Here is a 21,336-nt window from a genome sequence, read left to right as displayed (position 1 = left end):
ATCACATGAAATTTTCTCTATAATCTTAATAGAACCTTTTCCTTTGATTAGACATGGAGCATCATTTCCAAATCTAACACTATTTCCATCATACTGAGTAAAGGTAACAAACTTACTTTTGTCTCCTATCATGTGATGTGAGCATCCACTATTATGATCCAATTGTCATTCTTGTTCACATAGATAACCAATGTTGTTGCTTCATCTTCATCTAACTCATCCTTCATGGATACATGGACTACCTCATCATCATTTTCATCAAAATCTTCTTCTTCAACAATGTAGCACTTTTTTCCTTTGTCTTTGTAATCTTTTCTATCATCTTCTCTTCTATTTTTATTCTTGTTGCCTTGTCTATAGTTCTTTTTTTGTGTGCATCTTGCAGCAATATGTCCTAATTCATTACAATTAAAACATATGATAGGTAGCTTACCTTTGAATTTACCTTTGCCTCTGTGAAATCTTCTGGCTAGTAGTGCTTTCCATTATTCTACATCTTCTTCATCTATGTTGTTATCATTGGATGCATACTTTACCTTTTTCTTCTTCTTCTTTGGTTTCACCTTCTCAGTACCTTTCATTGATAGCCTGGCCTTGAAATCAGATTCAAGATTCTTAGGTCTGTAGTTATCAAAGTTGGACAACTCAAATGTAGTGAGTCTTCCCACTATACCATCAAGAGTTAGCTAGTTTCTTAGTACACATCTTAATGGTCGTATGGCTAAAACTCTAATAGCATAGATGGGGAGCAAGGTTCTTAAGAATTTTCTATTAATAGTGTCATCATCCAAATGACCACCCAAACTTCTTATTGCACTTACTACTTCTTTCATTCTAGAGGCATATTGAGTAGTGTTCTCACCTTCCTCCATTTTCATGTCATCAAACTTTCCTTTGAGGCTTTCTTTTTTTTCTCTTTGAACATTCTAATATCCTCCATAAATGTTAGTCAAAGCTTTCCATATCTTGAATGAAGAGTCACATCCCTTGATGTCATTAAATTCATCATAGTTGAGGGCAGAGGCAATCTCTAACATTGCTTGATTGTGCTCTTTTTTCTTCATATCTTCTATAGTGGCTACAACTGAATCAACATGTTCTACTTCAATTGAGGTTTGTGCATGATCACTTATTAATCCAAGGTTTAGCTTCATTAACTTTTTCCATGTAGTGAAGTTATCTATGATGAGTTTTGGAACTTTTCTCTTGGATATTTTGATCTTCCTGCTTCTAATACCTTTAAACCAAATCAACAAATGGCTCTGATACCAATTATTAGAAATGCTCTAGAATAACTAAGAGGTGGGGTTAATTAGTTATTCAAGTTCCAAATATCCTAATAAAACTTTTTCACCAAATAAAGTGAGCCCATTAAACTTATTCATGCATCCAAGGTTAAACTTTCCTATTTAGCAAGTTACTATAAAATCAAGATGCAAGCATAATACATGAAAGATCAACACATAACACAGTGATTTATGTGAAAATCCAATTTGGTAAAAATCACCAATAACATGCTACTCAATTCTCACTCTTTTGAAGTGATGCCCTGTGAAAGGCCTGCCTTGTTAAAGGCTACAACACACTATTAAATGTGACCTAGTTAAAGGATTTCAACCACCCTGTCATAAGTGGGCCTTGTTAGAGGACTTTAGAACATTCACTTGGAATGTTTTCCTATTAAAGGATTTACAAATGGCTATTAAACCAACCTAAGTCCATAGGATTTTGCACTAACTAATAAAATTGTTATAGAGTAACAATAAGGGCTTTTGATCTTATACAACTCACAACTTAACTTGTTAATTTCAGATCTTAATTCAACTCTTAAAATTTGCCTAGCTTCCAGTCTCTGCAACTTTGATAGCTTGTCCTTCTTTCAAGCTTTTTCTCCTTGAGTCTCCATGCTCGATATACCAATACAATCTCCTCTATGGTCACCTATCAAAGCAGAGTCTCTGTACTCTGCTCTTCCTCTCTCTCGATGCCTTCACCTTGACATCCTACCAACCACTTTACAACTTGGAAACTCAACAACTCTAGCTTCTTGACCTATAACTCCTTAAATAGAAGTCTAGAATACTTTTTCCACTCAAATCTTCCTCCTCTTCCTTTTAGGTTGAATGGATTAGGTAAGATTTAATGAATCTACCTCAAGTCTTGTTTCTTCTAGAAACATCATGAAGAATCATCCTAAATTTGTCCAAAAATGGTTTACCTAAATTTTTATGCCACTAGCTCATCATCCTTATCCTCCATCTAGTTCACAAAATCTAAGGTAATAAACTTTTTCAACTCAGATCTGGCAAATCTTTGACTTTTTAAATAATGCAGTAGCTTGGCACTATTGAAATTTTGATGCTCAACACATATTGTGCTACTCAACACCTACTATATTTTACCAATGCTCGACACCTATTGTGGATTCACTTGACATCAACTAATTTTTAACATTTTCTCGGTACCTATTACTTGCTTGACACCTAAACTTACTCAGCTCCTCCTGTTTCACTCAACATACACTAGATTTTCCATTTTCTTGGCACTTACTGAGAATTTGCTTGGTATGAACTAGCTTGCTTGGCATCCACTAATGAACTTAGTCAAGCCTTGTAGATAGCTTGGTTACAACTTATTCTTCCAAAGTTTCTAAGTGTATCCAACATCTGTATCTTCAAGTATACTCTCAATACATCATTTTATCATTGTCTTAACTGATCAATGCACTTCATTACAAAACCATAACTCAACCTTTCCCTTAGGTGCTTTTGTTACTTCTTATTGATTAAATCCTCATCATCAATCAACTATGTGATAGTACTTCGATCTTATAAGAAATTTTCATTCCAACATATAGCAGGTTTGACTCAGCGATAAAACAATGATTGAAAATATTCTTTGTCAACAATCTCCCTCTTTGCAAACAATCTCTCTTCTTCAATAGTGATCTTTTCAATCAGATTCCAACACGTAAGTGTTTCAATGTTTCCTTACATATTTATATGCTAATATTTACTAATTAATTCTTTAACAAACTATAGAGTATAAATCATACATCTATCATTATAAATAAAATAAAAATACTCTTACCTAGCCTAAACTATGACCATAAAGACACAAAAAACTACAATAGTTTGAATCATCTTTAAATATCAAAAAACTACTAGCCAAAAATTAGATGATTATTTTGTCACATTCTTGTTCACATGATTGATGCACTGACCAATTGTGTCATCCACTCATTTATCTCCCTTTGAATCCCCGATTATTGATAATTATGCAATCTAGACAACTTTTAATCTAAATTTTTCATCTCTAGCCTAATTTTAACTTTCCTCTTACATTTATTAAGTTTCCTATCTCTTTTTTACCAAATGGTGATTGTATTGTAACAAGAAATGGAAAAATAAGGATAAAATGAGGGAAATATTAGTGCATATTCTAGTCTCATCAATGGAAAAGAATATCTCACAAAAATTCTATAGGGAAGTTGTAAGTACTTTTGATTATATCTTGAATTTAGTACAAGTCAAGAAAGGTAGAGATAAAATACCTTTTGAACTTTGGTAAGGTCATGCACCTAATGTGAATTATTTCAATGTTTTTGAAGCAAATGTTATATTCTGAAAGATACTAAGAAAGGTAAACTTGATACAAAAAGTGATGAAGGCATATTCTTGAGATATTCCATAAAGAGTTTAATGTATATAAGTATTTGAATTCAACACTAATGAGATTATAGAAAGTGAAAATGTTAGAGTTGATGAATTTGCAAAAAAGGATGAAGAGGAATACAATAAGGACCCTAAATATTGTAATTTTTTGTATATGTCTATGATGGAGAACCCAATATCATTCTTAAACTTGAGATACCAACTAAATTAATCCAGATTAAGGACACTAACGAGTGTCAACAAATGAGTGTTTCCAAGAAATAGGAAGAGATTGTTGACCATTAGATACCTGAACCTATGATACAACTAGAGATATGAAAAGAGGGACATGAAGAGATTGAAGATGCTGAAACAATTGAACTACCACATGAAATAAGAAGATTTGAACCTATGCTAGCAAAATATGTAATAAGTGTTGATCTCCAATCCTATGTTATATATTAGTGTCCAGACACTTAGTAATTTACTAGGAAAGATTACACGGTCATCCCTATGATAAAGCTATCTAGTAAAGGCTGAGTATTCAAAGCTCATACCGAGCAAGATAGTGATAGTCAAGTATTCAGTTGAGAATGATCACATGTATGAGTTGAGAAATATAGTTGGAACTAAGCACATTGGAAAGTTAATGATTATCAATCAAGTCAATATATAGAAGTCAAGTGATAGCATCAATGAGTGATTATGACCAAACATCAGAGCATTCAAGTGTCAAGCAGTTCAGTTTTGTCATGAGTTTGAATTGGAACAAAGACATATGTAAACCATTTTGAAAAACTTTCATATATCATTTAATATTTGTAGAGACATCTAAGGATATGATTATGTTTCATTATAGGAGATAATGATCCCAAGTTATGCAATTCACCCAATCAAAAAATTAGATAGAAATGACAAAAGATGATGGATTACAAACCGTTGATCAAGATCTATAACTTCCATAGGACATATATTTAAGAAGGATTCTAACCCTAGAATCAAGATGAAGTATGAAAAAGGTATGGATGAATGAATGAAGGAGTGAGTATGCATATGTCAAGAGAAAGAGTAAGTCTAGAAATAGATCAGACAGAGAGCAATCAGAGTAGTGAATTAAATAGAGACATCAAATGAGGAGATCAGATTAGAGACATTGAAAAGAGGAGACCCAAGATCATCTTATAGATAAAACCAAGGGGCATGTATTGAATTAGTAATAGTTAATTGAGTCAAGTTAAATCTCTTAATAGAGTGGTCCTAACAAATCTATGTAAATCTCCTAACAGAGTCCTTACTTCATTGTAAGTGTTAAATCCTCTAACAAGGTGAGACCTAATAATCTCTAAAGATTTTAACAAGGCATAACCCTCACATGGTAGATCATATCTTATGATCAAACATTGTAACCCTAAAAGGTTAACTTTATTGTTTTAGATTAAGGTAAAAATAGGTTTTGAAGGGACCCAAAACCCTTAATAGAAAAGCAAAATATATTCATGTAAGCACAACCAAGTTTTACAAGGACCTGAAACTTACAGTATAATAGTTACAAAATTACATTTTATAAGGACTTAAAACCATAAAATAAGACAAAAAAAATGAAACCAAGTTTTACAATGACCTAGAACCTAGTGTTTAAACAAAAGGATCAAAAACTAGTTAAAAAACCTAGACCAGAGACTAGTTACCAGAACAAACACCAGAATAGAGATCAGTTACTAGAATCACCACCAACAACTATTATAGCTCCTTGATCATTTTCACCACCTCCTTGCCTACCTCTACAGTGTTTTGGATGGTGTTAGTAGCAAATCCCCTAGTTACCTTAGCTACCTTCTTCCTTGAACTCTATCTTGTTCTTTTTCTTGGTCCATTAGGAGACATGATTTCCTCATTATATCTCTTCCCTAAGCTACCAGTAGTTGCAAAAATTCTTAAAGTGACCTGCTCCATCTTGTTGCACTCTCTTTGATCAAAAGATAGAGTTTATGTTCATATTCCTTTATCTTCTCTGGGATATTGCCAACCTGAACTTCCAGCTGGATGATCTTAGCTCGGTCACCTTCTTGGTCCTACTACATCTTTCCCATTCTTCTTTTTAGATTCATTAACTCATTGTACATCCAAGAGTTAACTTAGAGAGATGAGACTACCTTCAGCTTAGCAATGTAAAGGAAAGAAAACATTGTCTCCTTACCAATAGATTCATCCTTCTCCTTCCCTGTTTCTTCATCTACATTCATAGCACTCTTACTAGTGAGGTCCTCCTTCTCCTTCACCATTTCTTCCTCCAAATTTTCCTCCCTCACTTTTTTGGTTTTCTCACTTTTATTTTTATCCTCTTCTCCAACATTTTTTGACCCTATATTTTTATCATTACTCTCCTCACCCTCATCCTTACTAGTCTCACCTTTGCTGCTAGGGTAACCCTCCAAATTTAAACTAAAGTCTCCCAAATTCATATTCTCCTCATTCTCCATATTATTTTCATCATTATTGTTTGAATTCTTAGACGTGGTAATTTCCTCTACATTTTTCTAAGGTGTGTCTTGCTTTAGACTCCTCTTTCTCACACTAACCCCTTCCTCTCCCTTACTCTTCCTAGAGTAGGTTTCACTAATAGAGCCTTTCTTTTTCTTAGATGGTGGGGAAGATACAATAGCCTTATTCTTATAGTAATTCTTAATTAAAAGGATTAGCCCTTCATGTAAAATCGGACGGGAATCTTTTTTCCTATGGGCTTGAAGACTTTGAAACAAAGAGAACCTTAGATAAAAAGGAAATGAGATAATATCCTTATATTGGAAATGATTTAGGAACACAAAATGAAATTTATGAACTCACTTTTCCCCACCATCTAAAATAAATTACTCACAGATGCAGGAGAGAACATCCTACCAAATAACTTTTATTTGACTCAGCTTGCAAAAGTCACCATTCTTCTCCAAATTCTTTTCCTTCTCTTTGGTCTTCAAAAATTTCTTAAATGAAACATTGGAGATACTAGTTTCCTTATTTAATTTTATGCCCTCCTTAGGTAGCCTCGTAACCTCAATAATGAAATCTTCAAACAAATGAACCATTACCCCATGCATGGAAACCCTATCCTCAATCCAATTTTTGAAGAATGCCTCTGTAACATGTGGTTTTTAGCCATGAAGGAACTCCAAGTAAGTAGTGACATTACCCTTCTCTAGAATCTACAAAATAGAGGCTTTTTCCTTCCATGCTTTATAGTTCTTAGGTTCTTATTTTCTTGGTTCCTTGCCCATTTCCAAAAACTTCATTTCTTTGTGAAATGCCAAAGTCATGTAGACAAGAAGATGTAAAGAATTGAGAAAAGCTAAGGTGTTCATTAAAACAACCAAGGTGCTCATTAAAACACTTACATTCCAAGCCAAGATAATAGTCACATTTACATACTCTCTCAGAAAAATAACACTGGCCTCTGTAACCCCACTTCTATTTATCATTAAATTGCTAATCTTAGAAAATTTTTCCCTTCATCATATGAGTTCTATCATAATAAATTAGAGCTTTCAAATCCACACTCCTACTTAGGTCATCATGCCATGTCATCTTACATTCTCGTTGGATAGCCTAGTTAGCGATCTAGTCAATCATAGCATTTCCTTCGCGTAATGAATGAGATATAAAGACTTTATCAAATTTATCCATTAAGGATTTAATTTCCATTAAACTAGCTTTAATAGACTATGTGATTGAACTTTTTCCATTAGGCATATTTATAATGTTCAAGGAATCTCCTTCCATTCAGAGGTACTGGAAACCAATTTCCACTGCTAACCTCATTGTATACAAAGTTGTAGTAGTCTCAACTTTATGGCTATTAGAAGTACTAATAGGTATAATAATAGCATCTATAATATTACCTATGTGATCCCTCAAAACCCCTCCATAGCTCACTTTTCTAGGGTTTCCTTTAGCAACACCATCAAAATTCCCTTTAATCCATCCCATAGGAGGAGCCTTCCACTTAGTATTCAGTCTTTGATCTTCTTTCTTTACATTAGAACCTTTAGAATTCATTGGATTTTCAATTTGGAAATCTTCATTACACTTTCTCTAGGAATTGATGTTTTCCTTTTTTTCTCTGACAATGTTTTGACCAAGCACCCACTCAAGCATATCTTTGTTTCTAAAGATTTTGTTATTTCTTTCTTTCCAAATACCCCACCAGAGATGGGGAAGAGTAATTTTCCACAAGAAACCAACATCATTATCCTTAGATGGGCAAGTCCAGCTCTTAAAATAGTGTTCTATATTATTTTGGTGGACCCAAGTAATATTCCAGAAGTTGAAAATAGAACTCCATACTTTTTTACTATAAGTATAGTTTAAGAACAATTGATCTCTATCTTCATAACCTTCTTTACATAGACTACACCTATTAACCACATTAATGCCTCTCTTTTGCAAATTTTCCTGAGTAAGAATTTTATTCTGAAGCAAGATCCAATAAAAGAAAAATTATTTTTGGAGTAAGACCTTTTATCCAAGCTCTAGTCCATAAAGGGCAATTTCCTTTCTCCCTAGATTTGAATATAGGGGAAACTTTGAAATGGCCACTTACATCAACACTCCATATCATCTTAGCTTCCTTAAGGGGATACAAGGAAAATGCATTCAACATAACTAGATATTATGAAAATCTTGATTAACATCAACAAGGCTAACCCACTTGTTATTATACCAGTAAAGTCTCATAAGAGTTCCATACAATTGCTTACATTTATCAATCTAGGTCCTATCCTCAAATTCCTCAATTAGAGGATGATCCAAGATCCAAACATCTTCCCAAAATCTAACCTTTTACCCATTTCCAACTTTCCATGAACATCCTTTACTTAAGATGCTCTTAGCTCCCTGCATAGCCCCCCAAATAGTAGAAGGGAAAACAACATCAAGAGATGATAGAAAATTAGATAAAGAAGGAGCATTAAAAAGATACTTATGTTTCCATATAGTACTCCATTCCTTATCATCATGATACACTCTCCATCCCTAATTTTCTAGAAGAGCTCTATTCATACTTTGCATTGACTTGATTCCCAAACCACCTTCTCTAATAGGCTTACAAATTTGATCCCAAGCTATCAGAGCCATTCTCTTCCTTTCCTCAGTGCTAGATTGAAGAATATTCCTTTGGATTTTATCAATAGTATCTACAATTTTTTCTAGAATTCTAAAGAGACTCAAAGCATAAGTAGGGATGCTTTGGAGACAAGCTTTAAGGAGGGTGATTTTTTCAGCTTAACTCAAAAGATTATCCTTCTAGCCAGCAAGCTTCTTATTAAACTTCGTAATGAGATCCTCCCAAAAATAATTTGGAGATTTAGGTCCAAAAGGTAGACCCAAGTAAATACAAGGAAAAGATCCTATTGAGAACCCTATAATTTTAGCAATTTTCTTCTGTCTTAAAACTAGGGTATTAATAAAAAACAAAGAGCTCTTATTCAAGTTAATCAACTAACCTGAAGTAGAAGAGTATAGGCTAAGGGCTTTTTTAAGACTTTTGGCTTCCCTGACTTCATCTTTCCCCATGAAAATGGTGTCATCAACAAATTGACCGTTAGAGAAAGAGGCTAAGAAGAAGGTTGTAGACCTTTAATATCCCCTTGCAAAACCAGTTTCCCAATATACCTCCCCAAATAATCAACCATTATAGTGAATAGAATAGGGGATAATGGGTCTCCCTGTCTCAATCCCCTAGAAGGGCTAAAGAATTCAGAGGAGCACCCATTCACTAGAACAACAATTGAACTAGTAGGAATCAACTGAAAAATTTCCCTTACTATCCTATGAAAATAGCCAAAGGCCAATAAAATCTTTACAAGAAAACCCCATTCCACTCTGTCATAGGCTTTTGCAATATCAATTTTCATGATAAAACCTTGATTATTGGAACAAGATAAAGAATGAATATTCTCATGAGCGGCAATAATAGAGTTAAGAATTTTCCTACTTGGTACAAAACCATTTTGTTGATTAACAATAAGAGATGGAAGCACCAAAAGTAGCTTGAAAGTGGGACTTTTGAGATAATCTTATAGAAAGAATTATACAAACTAATATGCCTAAATTGATCTGGAGAATCAGCCCAAATATTTTTAGGAATAAGGCAGAGGAAAGTGGAATTGATCTCCTTTAGCATACATTTTGCCCCAAAGAATTCTTTAACAGCATCACATACATCTTTTCCAACCAGTTTCCATTCCTTCTAGAAAATGAACATAGGAAAACCATCTAGTCCTGAAGACTTATCCCCTCCTAAGGAACAAACTAACTTTAAAATTTCCTCTTCCTTGGGAATAGTGCCTAACAATTTATTTTGCTCCTCAGTAATTAGAGATGGAATAACCTTTAAAAAATTTTCTTGATGAGTGGAATCAATATTAGAGTCATATCTCATCAGAGTGGAAAAAAAGGAGACCATCTCTTTCGAGATGTCCTTTTCCTCTATAATCTTCATATTACTCTTCTTAAGATATGAGATACATGTTTTAGCTCTATGCTTCACAGTAGAAAGATGAAAAAACCTGGCATTTTTATCTCCTTCATTCAACTAGACCGATCTAGATCTTTGCCTCCAATAAATTTCTTCTTTAGTAACAATGTCATGATACTCCACCAATTTTTCATTTTCTTCTCTAACAAGGTCAAGGGTGTATCCTTCCTTCTGTATCTTGCCTGGGATATTTTGTAGCTCTTCCTTAATATTTGATTTTCTCTCAAAAGTATTACCAAAACATCTTTTATTCCATATTTTTACCTCCTTTTTGACATTTCTTAATTTTGAAGCCACTCTAAAAAGAGAAGTTCCATCAACATCTATATTCCACCATTCAGCCAATGTACAGTGAAACTGTGGGTGTTGCAACCACATTTTTTCAAACCTAAAAGGAAAGGTTTTTTTGATATTAACCTTTTTAGTAGTAAAAATAAAAGGGAAATGATTCGACTCAATTTTCTATAATGCCTCTAACTTGCATACAAAATCTTTAATCCAATATGTAGAAATAAGAGCTCTATCCAATCAAACCTGAATACAATCATCACCTGGCCTCTTATTACTCCAAGTAAACTCTATACCATGAAGATCCAAATCCATTAAACCATCTTTAGTAATGAAATCCATAAGATCCAGTCTCCCAGCCAGTTGGCTCACATTACCCCCCTTTATTTCATGGTCATAAAGAGGAACATTAAAATCCCTCATGAAGATACATCTACCAAAGTAGTCTTTACTCTTTATATTAGATAGATGTTCCCATACTTTTTTTCTAGAGTTCTTAATTTTAGGTTAACTTTGTTGTTGTAACAATGAAGATTTGTGGGTTTCATCCCCACCACAGTTTTACCTTCACATAGAAGTGTTTTTGGGTTGCCAAATCATTGTGTTATGAGTTGAATTTTTCATGAATGATTATGTTATAGCTTTACTATTTTATTGGTGTGAAATCAATAATTTGATTTTATAGAAATAAGTTTAAGATCGTGATTCACCCCCCCCCCCCCCCCCCCCCACTCGCCCAAGTATCTTGTTTCCCATTAATCTTCGAACAAGAAGAAATCAAACACCACATCAAATCATTGGAGATAAAGATTCAAGATTTATGACAAAAAATAGATTGAATAATGATACATGTTTTTGTGTGAGTTTGATCTTCGAACGGTTAAGGATGCACTTGACAAGGAAGACTAGATAAGAGCTATGAATGAGGAAATTGATTAGATTGAAAAGAATAAGACATGGACAATATTAACTAGACCAAAGAACAAGAATGTGATTGGAACAAAGTGGGTATTCAAAAACAAGTTGAATGAAAAATATTTCAAAGTTTATCAAATGGATATGAAGTATGCATTCTTGAATGGTATACTAGAAGAAGAAGTTTATATTGAATGACCTAAAATATTTTTTGAGCATAGTGTGAGAAACATGGTATGTAAGTTGCACAAAGCTTTGTGTAGTTTGGAGAAATCCCCTAGGGCATGGTATGAAAGGTTAAATACTTATTTAGTAAAGATTGGTTTTGCAAAAACTAATGATAACAATAATTTTTACCTAAAAAGTGAATCAGAAAAGAAGATATTGTTAGGTAAAAATTTTGTTGACAATATTATATTTGAAGGAAAAGATTCATTGTGTAAAACATTTGAAAATGAAATGGAGAAAGAGTTTTACATGTCAATGTTTGGAGAGATTAAAAAATAAAATAAAATAAAATAAATTGGTTTACAAGTCTATCAAAAGAAAGGAGGAATATACATTAAATAATCAAAGTATATCAAGGAGATATTGAATTTTTTTGGTATGGAAGATTCAAGACCAATTGGAACACCTATGGCCATTGGACATAAAATTTCAAAGAATTAAAATTATGCAAAGGTAAATTAGACATTGTATAGATTTATTATTGGAAAATTGCAATATGTTGCTCGCAACAAACAAATGTAACATTGCATTTGTAGTTTGAATAGGTGCAAGATTTTCTACTAATCATAAGGAGAATCACATGATGGTTCTGAAAGGATAATGGGATATCTAAATGGAATAGAAGACTATGGATTATGGTACAAGAAGAATGAAAAGTTTGAGTTGAAAGTATATATAGATACTGATTAGGATGGTAATGTCATAGATAAAAAGAGCACTAGTGGGGGCACTTTCTCTCTTGGAAAGAGGTTGATTTCATGGACAAGAAAGAAGAATAATTATATTTTACAATCTAGAATAGAAGCTGAGTATTCTTTTGTAGTTGTGAATTGTTCAAATATTTTCTAGATCAAACAATTGTTAAAAGGTATGAAGGAATATATTATTGAACCTGTAGTGATCTATTGTGACAATAAAAGTGCTATAAACATTTTAAATAATCTTGTGATGGATACAAAGATAAAGCATATTGAGATCAAGTATCATTACTTGAGAGAGTTAGTGTAAGAGAAATAAGTGAGGCTTGAATATGTGGACATAAAGGAGTAGATAACTAACATTCACTAATGCATTACCTAAAGAAGCATATTTGTACTTAAGAGGCAAGTTAGGATCATTCCCCTAGCTATAAAAAAATGAGAAGAGATGTAGCATTACATCAAATTTTGCTATTAGAGTATCTTACACATTGATGCAAGAGATCATAGTTTAGGATCTTTCTAAAGATGTGAAGTGATGAGGAGTAGTGAAAAGAGTTGAAATAGATTTTGTTACCTGATGATAGAGGAAGTAATATTAAAGATTAGAAAAAGATGATATTTTAATGAAAATAGGGATGTCTAATAGTGAACCTAATATATTAATTGAAATATCTTTGGAATTAATGTCAAAGAGGGAGAGAAAGTGATGAGAATAAGAGAAAAAGAGGGAGAGAAAGAAGAGAAAGTAGTGAAACAAAGAAATAGATGTGGAAGTTACCATGGATAGTTCATAAGAGAAAGATAAGAGAAAGGTTATGGTAACCATGAGGGAGTGATACACAAGATGATGAGACCATGAAGATGATATTTAGAAGGAGCACATAGGAGATGATGGATGAGAATCAGAATGAAACTAAGGATATAATAAAGATCTACCTACTTGAACACAGAGTGAGCTAAGAAGTGAAACACTTGAGGTGTTAGTTACATTTGGATTGAATGGTAACTTGGAAGATGTTGCATTTTGAAGGTGTTTCCATCAATACAGAAGAGATAGATTGTTAGAAATACAAATGTGGTACAATTGTTGTTATAAATAGATAATACTAAGAGGGGGGGTGAATCAATATTCTACAAACTTTTTTCCACGACTAAATATTGTTAATTACTTTATAACTTGGATATGAAAGTAAAAAAACAATGTTGAACAATAAATATAACCATGCACATAGATAACTTGTAACACCATTATTTGTTAACTAGGGAAACCCTGGCCAAGGGAAAACCCTGGTGGGGATGATACCCACTAGATGATTCAGTAAACAATAGGATCTTATTAAGGATATTAACCCTGTTAGGAGTCTATGAAGTACATATAGTGTCTCGAGTCCCTGTTAGAAGACTAGGCCTTGTTAGAAGTCTCAACCCTCTTAGGAGTTGCTTCAACCTTGTTAGGATTTTGTAGAAAAAATACAATGTATGCAAGAAGAACCCATTGCCCTAACATGCAATTATACAATTTAGTTCTTCACAAGAGTAGATATACATACGATACTTGTTGTTTGTTGTACTTTGCACATATTCTAATCATACATAAAAATTGAAATCACATGAGGCTCTCAAATATTTTAAGCTCTTTTTATAATAGTTCACATCACATAATGCTTTCTTGTCTATCATAGATAGCACACTTATCTTTGCAAGATAAGATATTTACTTATACCTTACATATTTGCAAAACTCTACTTAGTCGGCCTTCATGTGTTCACATGCTTGATATAATATAAAATAATATTCACATAGTTGGCTTATCATAACTTAGTAATTATTTTTTAACCAAAATAATTCCTAAGGCCATACAATACAATTTGCTATTATGCTTTGTTTTGCACTATTGAATACCCACAGTGGTATTTTAACCATATCTCGTGCCATACCATCTATATGCACATGTGCACTAGTACACATAATGATGGTATTTTCATGAAGCTTCCCTCAACTATGCATGAGCTAACTCTCAATGAGTCATCAATACACTTAACATATGTTCACTATGTTGTTTCAAACTATCTAACACTTAGACAATTTTCTAACTCTAAATGCTTAAATGAATTGTTGAATGTATGTTTCCATAAATGACAACCATCAAGACATCTATCTGACCATATTTCCAACAATCTCCCCCATTGGCTTTGATGGAAACAATTGGAAAAATTATCTAAGTCTCAAAATGATGTCATACATAACATAAATAAATAAAAGTAACTACACATAATTGCCTTCAAAACATAACAATTTTATTCAAGTTTTGATGGATTGTTACATTCCTTATGACTCCTTTACATTGATACATACATAAGCTCCCCCTTACATATGCATATATATCTATACAATTTTCTTTCTCTACATTATACTCCCCCTTTGTCATCAATGTCAATGTTGTTGATCAACCTGTTAATCTAGAAAAACAATCTGCATAAACAACCTTTAGTGTTTCTATCTCTTTCTTCCAATTCTCCTTTATTGTCTCTAAGATATTGATTAGTGTGCAAAGTGCATAGGATGCCACTTCAACTACACTCAAGTTAGTAAATAAAAACTTGGCATAGGAAGCCTTAGATGTAAGACATTCGTCAAGTTGCCTCTGCAAAATGTTGACTTTTGATGACAAAATTTCTCTAAGACTAGAGAATCTCCTTGTTTCTTTCTCTTTACTAGATTCCAAGTCTCTAACCATACCATGTATCTTCTCCACTCCTACTCCATAGTCTTCAATACTAGATTTTGGGAGTTGCAACTTGAGAATGAGTGTTTCAAGTTCACTTAAATTACCTTTTATTTGACTCTCAAAGTCTGCAAGGTACTTGTATGACTATACAGATTGTCCATACAATCTTTTGCCTTTGTCAATATGCTTTCTCAATCCCTTGATGTTTCCATCAAGTGGCTTTACATCATTGCACACATTGGTGCACACTATGTTGAATAGTGGTGCATCATGTCTCATTTGAGCTTGCACTAAAGCTACTTTTTCTAAGCTTGTGAACTCCTTATCAAATGTTTTCATTGATTCCATGGCCTTCAAATACAAGTTTGGAATATCTATAGTTGTAGTAACTATCTTATGCATTCTATCCAAGATTTCAATTAATGTCTTCTCCAAAGACTTTACTAATTTGTTCTTATCAAACAACTTAATTAATGTTCTCATCAAGTCTTTTTGATCTTCATCATCTGAAGTCACTACTGTTGTTGCAGATGGACTAGTTGTCATTGCTGCAATAGATACAATTGTTGGAGCTACATAAGGTATGTCAACCTCATGTTGGAACACTACTTTTCTTGTTTCTGACTCCACATGTTTTAGATTGGGCAAGAATCTTGATTCTTGCATCACAATCTTCCAATTCTACTTGAGTTCAGAATATTCATTTGACTTCTTCCTTCTCTCTTTTTCTATCTTTTGTCTTTCCTCTTCATCTTTCCTTTTCTTTTCCTCCTCTACTTTCTTCTTCTTTTTCTCTTCTTCTTCATCATCAAAGCTAGAGTAAGCAATAATATTGCCAACAATGGATTGTCCAAATGCTGCAAAAATATTCTCCTTTGTATCTATAGTTATGCGTGTATATCCACTTGCATGGATTTAGTACACATAACAATGTGAGGTGGTGAGGGTGCTTGATGTGTCTCCTTTGCTTCTTCCTCTTCCCTAGAAGGTGTGGCTACTTGTACATACACTAGGTTGTCAAGCTTAGACTATGCACTCACCTTAGGTACTATAGTCATATGCTTTATAATTACCTCCTCAATTTCTTTCCTTACATCTTCATAATTGCCTCCCATCATAATAATTATTCTTCTTTTTTTCCTTAGAAAGGGCTCAATACCCTTCAAAATTTTATATCATTCCTCCTTAGAATCAACATCACATAGCTTGTTTATCATTGTGATCCTCATATTCATATCTTCCTTTGATATTCTCCTTTTCCTATTTACAAGCCTATTATACAGATCCTCTGGTATCTTATTGTGTATATTCTAAAACCTTTTGTTCCTCAAAATCATGTTCCTTATGATGGCATTTTCTAACTTCCTTATATCCATATTGCTATATAGATCATAATATTTATTCAACTATACAAAATTGTCATCATTAATAATTTGCATGTTAAGTTTTTCTACCTTTGGTTTCCATGCTTTCTTTCCAACTATTGTTATTCCTTCTTGTCCATTCTAGACTACTGATCTATCTTCTGAGTCGTCATTTTATTCCTCATAATTACTGACTTGCACTATTTTTCTTCTCTTTTAAGGTCCACTGGTGGTTTTCTTGACCCTTTTCTTGGTTGTTGGTGCAAGCACATGCTTCACCTTCACCAATCTTACTAATTTCCTTTGTGCAATAGATGATTTAACCTCTATCTATCTTCTAGGTTGATCACTCCTTGTTCTAACTGGTTGAACTGGTGCAACTTCTGCATATGGTACAATTGGTATTTGCTTGCATGGTTGTGCTATTGTCACACACTCTGAAGATCCTACAACTACAATGGGAGTTTCTATCAACACTTCAATCTATCCACTGGCCTTCATCTCCAACATAATACCTTTTATATCATCAAACTCTTTCCTGAACATGCCTAATTCCTTAAGAATGAAATCTATCTATTTTACTACCTTTTTCTTGCTTTCTTTTTTGTATAGCTTAGAATGAACTATTCTCAACTTTTCTTTATAAGTACCCCATCTAGGGAACTCAGTGTCCTTCTTAGATTCAAGAATAATCTATGCATGCCCTTCTATGACCTCAATGCTCATCTCATATCCCATAGGCTCTATAAATTTAACTCTGGGAATTGTTGCTTCCATGCAGGTGTTTTCAACTTCCACCATGAAGCATAACTCTTCCTTGTACTTCTCTACCATATAGAGAGGTATTTTATACATTTTTTTCATCTTAGTTTGAAAGTTCTTCATCATTCTATTGATGTCATCATCTCTAACATTTTCTAGCTTTGACTTGTAGCTTTGAGTCACCAATTTCATTGCATGCTTGATGCTATCCCAACTTATCAAACTAGGAAACTTCCTTGTAGCATAGAAGAATATATGAGTTAACAAGGACTCAAGTCTAAAAACTACATTCTTTTTCTTCTTAATCCTTGCTATGTTGTCCAACAATTGCAATTTGATAATCTCACATAAATTAACCTTTCTTTCTTGCATAGCCATTACATAGGTTGCATGCAAAATATCTAGTTGGTACTGAGTTAACCCTTGATCCATGGTTCAACTTGTACCCTAATATCCTTTTTAACAACTTTACTCTTGTATCTTGAATGGAGTCTACCTTCATATTTCTTCTATCAAACCTTGTGTTTAGGTTCGTCTCAACCATATTCCTAACATTCTTCTCATTAACAAGATTGCAACCTTCATTACTCAATCATGTAACCTTGAGAATTAGGTCATTTTCAATAAAAATCTTCTCATCTCCTAATCCAAAACATATCATCATTGATCCTACTCAAAATTATTTAGGTCCAATCATGATTGTCAAACTCCGTATAAAACATATAGTTCACCAGATCAAAATTCTCTAGGTGTGCATACTCAGACTTCAAGGATAAGTCGCTATTACACATCTTTCCCAAATCCTCATGAATCTCTTCATCATCTATGCTCTCAATCTTTCAATGGATGTAGCTTTTGATATCCTCAACATATAAGACATTTTCTAGAACTTGTGAAAATGTGCCCAATGGATCATCCGATAGAGAAATAAATGGATGTTTCTTAAACTCATATTGTGGTCTTTAACTTACATCATACACATTCTAACTTTCCATTTGAACTATAACTGAAATTTTTGAAAACTTTGCAAAATATGTTAAAATTACAATTTAGGGCTTCTACAACTTTTTGCTTCTCAAACTTTACTTTGCACTTTAATTCAATGTCAAATTTTTGTTCAATTTTCTCAAGACACTTTGCATGAACAAATGGTACATACAATATTTCTTGTGATCCTTGAATCATTTCAAATCACACTATGCATTAAATGCATATTTATCATAGATTCAAATACTATCTCTGTATACTTGTAAACTTGATTTCTCAATTCCTAGTCACTGCAATCATATCAAGACTTGCACACTTGACCATAGATTTCTCTCTATGTCCTCAACCTCATTAACTGCACAACTTCCAACTCTCTCTCTAACATCAATTATGGCCAACTAATGCATTGCCACAACTAAAATTGCTTAATTTAGATAAGATGAGTCACAAACAATCTATGACTTCAATGTCTTATCAGGTGCATCAAAAAATTGTTCCTCCAAAACTACGTAAGAGCTTTCTGGATCTTTAGCTATCACAAATGCTTCCTTGAATTGATCAACATGTTCCTTAATTGCTTCCTTCTAACTATTGTTACTACCATTATCATTCATTATTTTATTCAAATTCCTATTAAATTTCCTTTTGTCTATTCTCCAATATCTTGTTGTGTCTCCAAAGTTATTACATAACTGACATATAGGTGCACTTCTTCTCTAATTAGTTCCATTTTGATTCTGAAGTGCTCTGCAATTCCTTGTAATGTGTCCAAGATTGTTACACTTGTAACACATGAACTAGTTCTTCTCTTAATTGTATGTCTCTCCATCATTGGATCTATTCTATGATCTTCCTCTTTCATTACCTTCAGGGTTATTATTCCTAGACATTCTACTATTTGTATTATTACCATCAAACTTAGGTTTCTTACATTCTACTACCTTATGTCCATAACCATGACAATTATAACAATAGAAATTAGTAATGTGTTTGAAAGACTTACTTGTACAATCTCTTTTCATGTGTCCAACCTTATTACATATGAAGCATCTACCTCTAAAATCATGTCTTACTTCCTTGGGTGGTGCATCTAGCTTCGGTTTATCAACTTGCTCTTTTTTCTTAAGTTCATTAAGTTTAGTTGATAAATCAACTAACTCAACTTCCTTTGATAATTTAGTAGATGTACTTGATTCTACCTTACTTAGATTAGATTCCTTAGGGGATTCAATAACTAGATCTAGTTCTCTTCTAATTTCAACTTTCTTGGTTGATTTCTCTCCAATCAGATATCCAAGTCTTGTCTTGTAATAAGAAGGTCTCTAATGAAATATTTATTGATCTATCTTTTCACTACTACAATAAAGTTTCTCTTACTATTTCTTATCTTGTGTCGATTCTTCTTTCACAATAATGTTGTACTTTTCTAACTTAGCATGTTTAATCTTGATAGTATCTAGTTTAGATGTAACTTGACTTAATTGGGATCTAAGATCTATATTCTCAATTTTTAGTTTAGGTTCATTTCTGCCATCATTTTTCTTAAGACTCAAGTTCAACGATTTTTAGTTCATGTTTCAAGATCTCATTTTCCCTCTGAATATCTCCTACTTCATCATTATCACTAATTTGTGCAATTGATTCCTTGCCAGATTTTAAATTATCAATCTTGTCTTTTAACTTGCCAATGAAAATGTTTGCATCTTCATATCTATCTTTTAGGTTATCTCTTTCTTTTGTAAGAAGGTCAATCTACTCAAGAGTTTCTTCAAGGTTTTTCTTCAAATATTCCATATATTTAAGTATTTTACTTAAGCTATTAAAATTCTTCAAAGTAACTAGGCTCTGATACTAATTCTTAGAAATAGATAATACTAAGAGGGGGGGTGAATCACTATTCTAACAAATTTTTCACATAACTGGATATTGTTAATTACTTTATAACTTACATATGAAAGTAAACCAACAATTTTGAATAGTAAATATAACCATGCACATAGATAACTCATAACAGCATTATTTGTTAACTAGGGAAAACCTATCCAAGGGAAAACCCTAGTAGGGATGATATCCACTAGATGATTCACTAAACAATAGGATCCTATTAAGGATATTGACCCTGTTAGGAGTCTTTGAAGTACATATAGTGTCTTTAGTCCCTATTAGGAGACTAGGAATTTTTAAAAACCTCAACCCTATTAGGAGCTTCCTCAATGCTATTATTAGTTGGTAAAACAGATACAATGTATGCAAGAGGAGCCCACTTCCCTAACATGCAATTATATAATTTAGTTCTTCACAAGAATATATATAAATATAATACTTGTTGTCTATTTTACTTTGCACATGGTCTAATCATACATTAGAATTTGCATAACATAAGGCTCTCAAATATTTCAAGATCTCTATACAATAGTTTGCATCATATAACACTTACTCGTCTATCATAGATAGCACACTTATCTTCACAAGATAATATCTTTACTTGTACCTTACATATTTGTAAAACTCTACTCAATCAGCCTTCATGTGTTCACCTGCTTGACATAATAAAAAATAATATTCATATAGTTGGTTTATCATAACTTAGTAATTATTTCATAACCAAAATAATTCCTAAGGTCATACAATACAATTCTCTACTATGCTCTATTCTATACTGATAAATACTCGCACTAGTATTTTAACCATATTTTGCATTGTACTATCAATATGAACCTATGCACTAGTACATGTCATTGTGATACTATCATGAAGCTTTCCTCAACTGTGCATGAGCTAACTCTTAATGAGTCATTTTTACACTTAACATTTGTTCACTGTGCTGCTACAAACTGTCTAACACTTAGACAATTTTCTAACTCTAAATGCATAAATGAATTGTTAAATGTATGTTTCCATAAATGAAAACCATCAAGACATCTATCTGACCATATTTCCAATAGTTATGTTATCATTTATGTCAAACCTTACTAGTAAGACATTTACTAATAGTGTAGAGTGCTATATCATTTGATTGATGAAGAGGATTTGTAAAGAAGAGCTCATAAGATGACCTAGTGAAAGGTTGAAGTTGAGAAGTGAAAGTGTGATAGAATTACAATGGGCACTTGATAAGTTAATACTTGACAAGATAATATATTTTGTATTCATTACAATAAGTAATGAAGAAAGATTAGTT

Source organism: Cupressus sempervirens, chromosome 3 (genome assembly GCF_028749045.1).
Source record: "Cupressus sempervirens isolate cs-2001-9-10 chromosome 3, ASM2874904v1, whole genome shotgun sequence".
NCBI classification, from domain to species: domain Eukaryota; kingdom Viridiplantae; phylum Streptophyta; class Pinopsida; order Cupressales; family Cupressaceae; genus Cupressus; species Cupressus sempervirens.
This window is presented reverse-complemented; position numbering follows the sequence as displayed.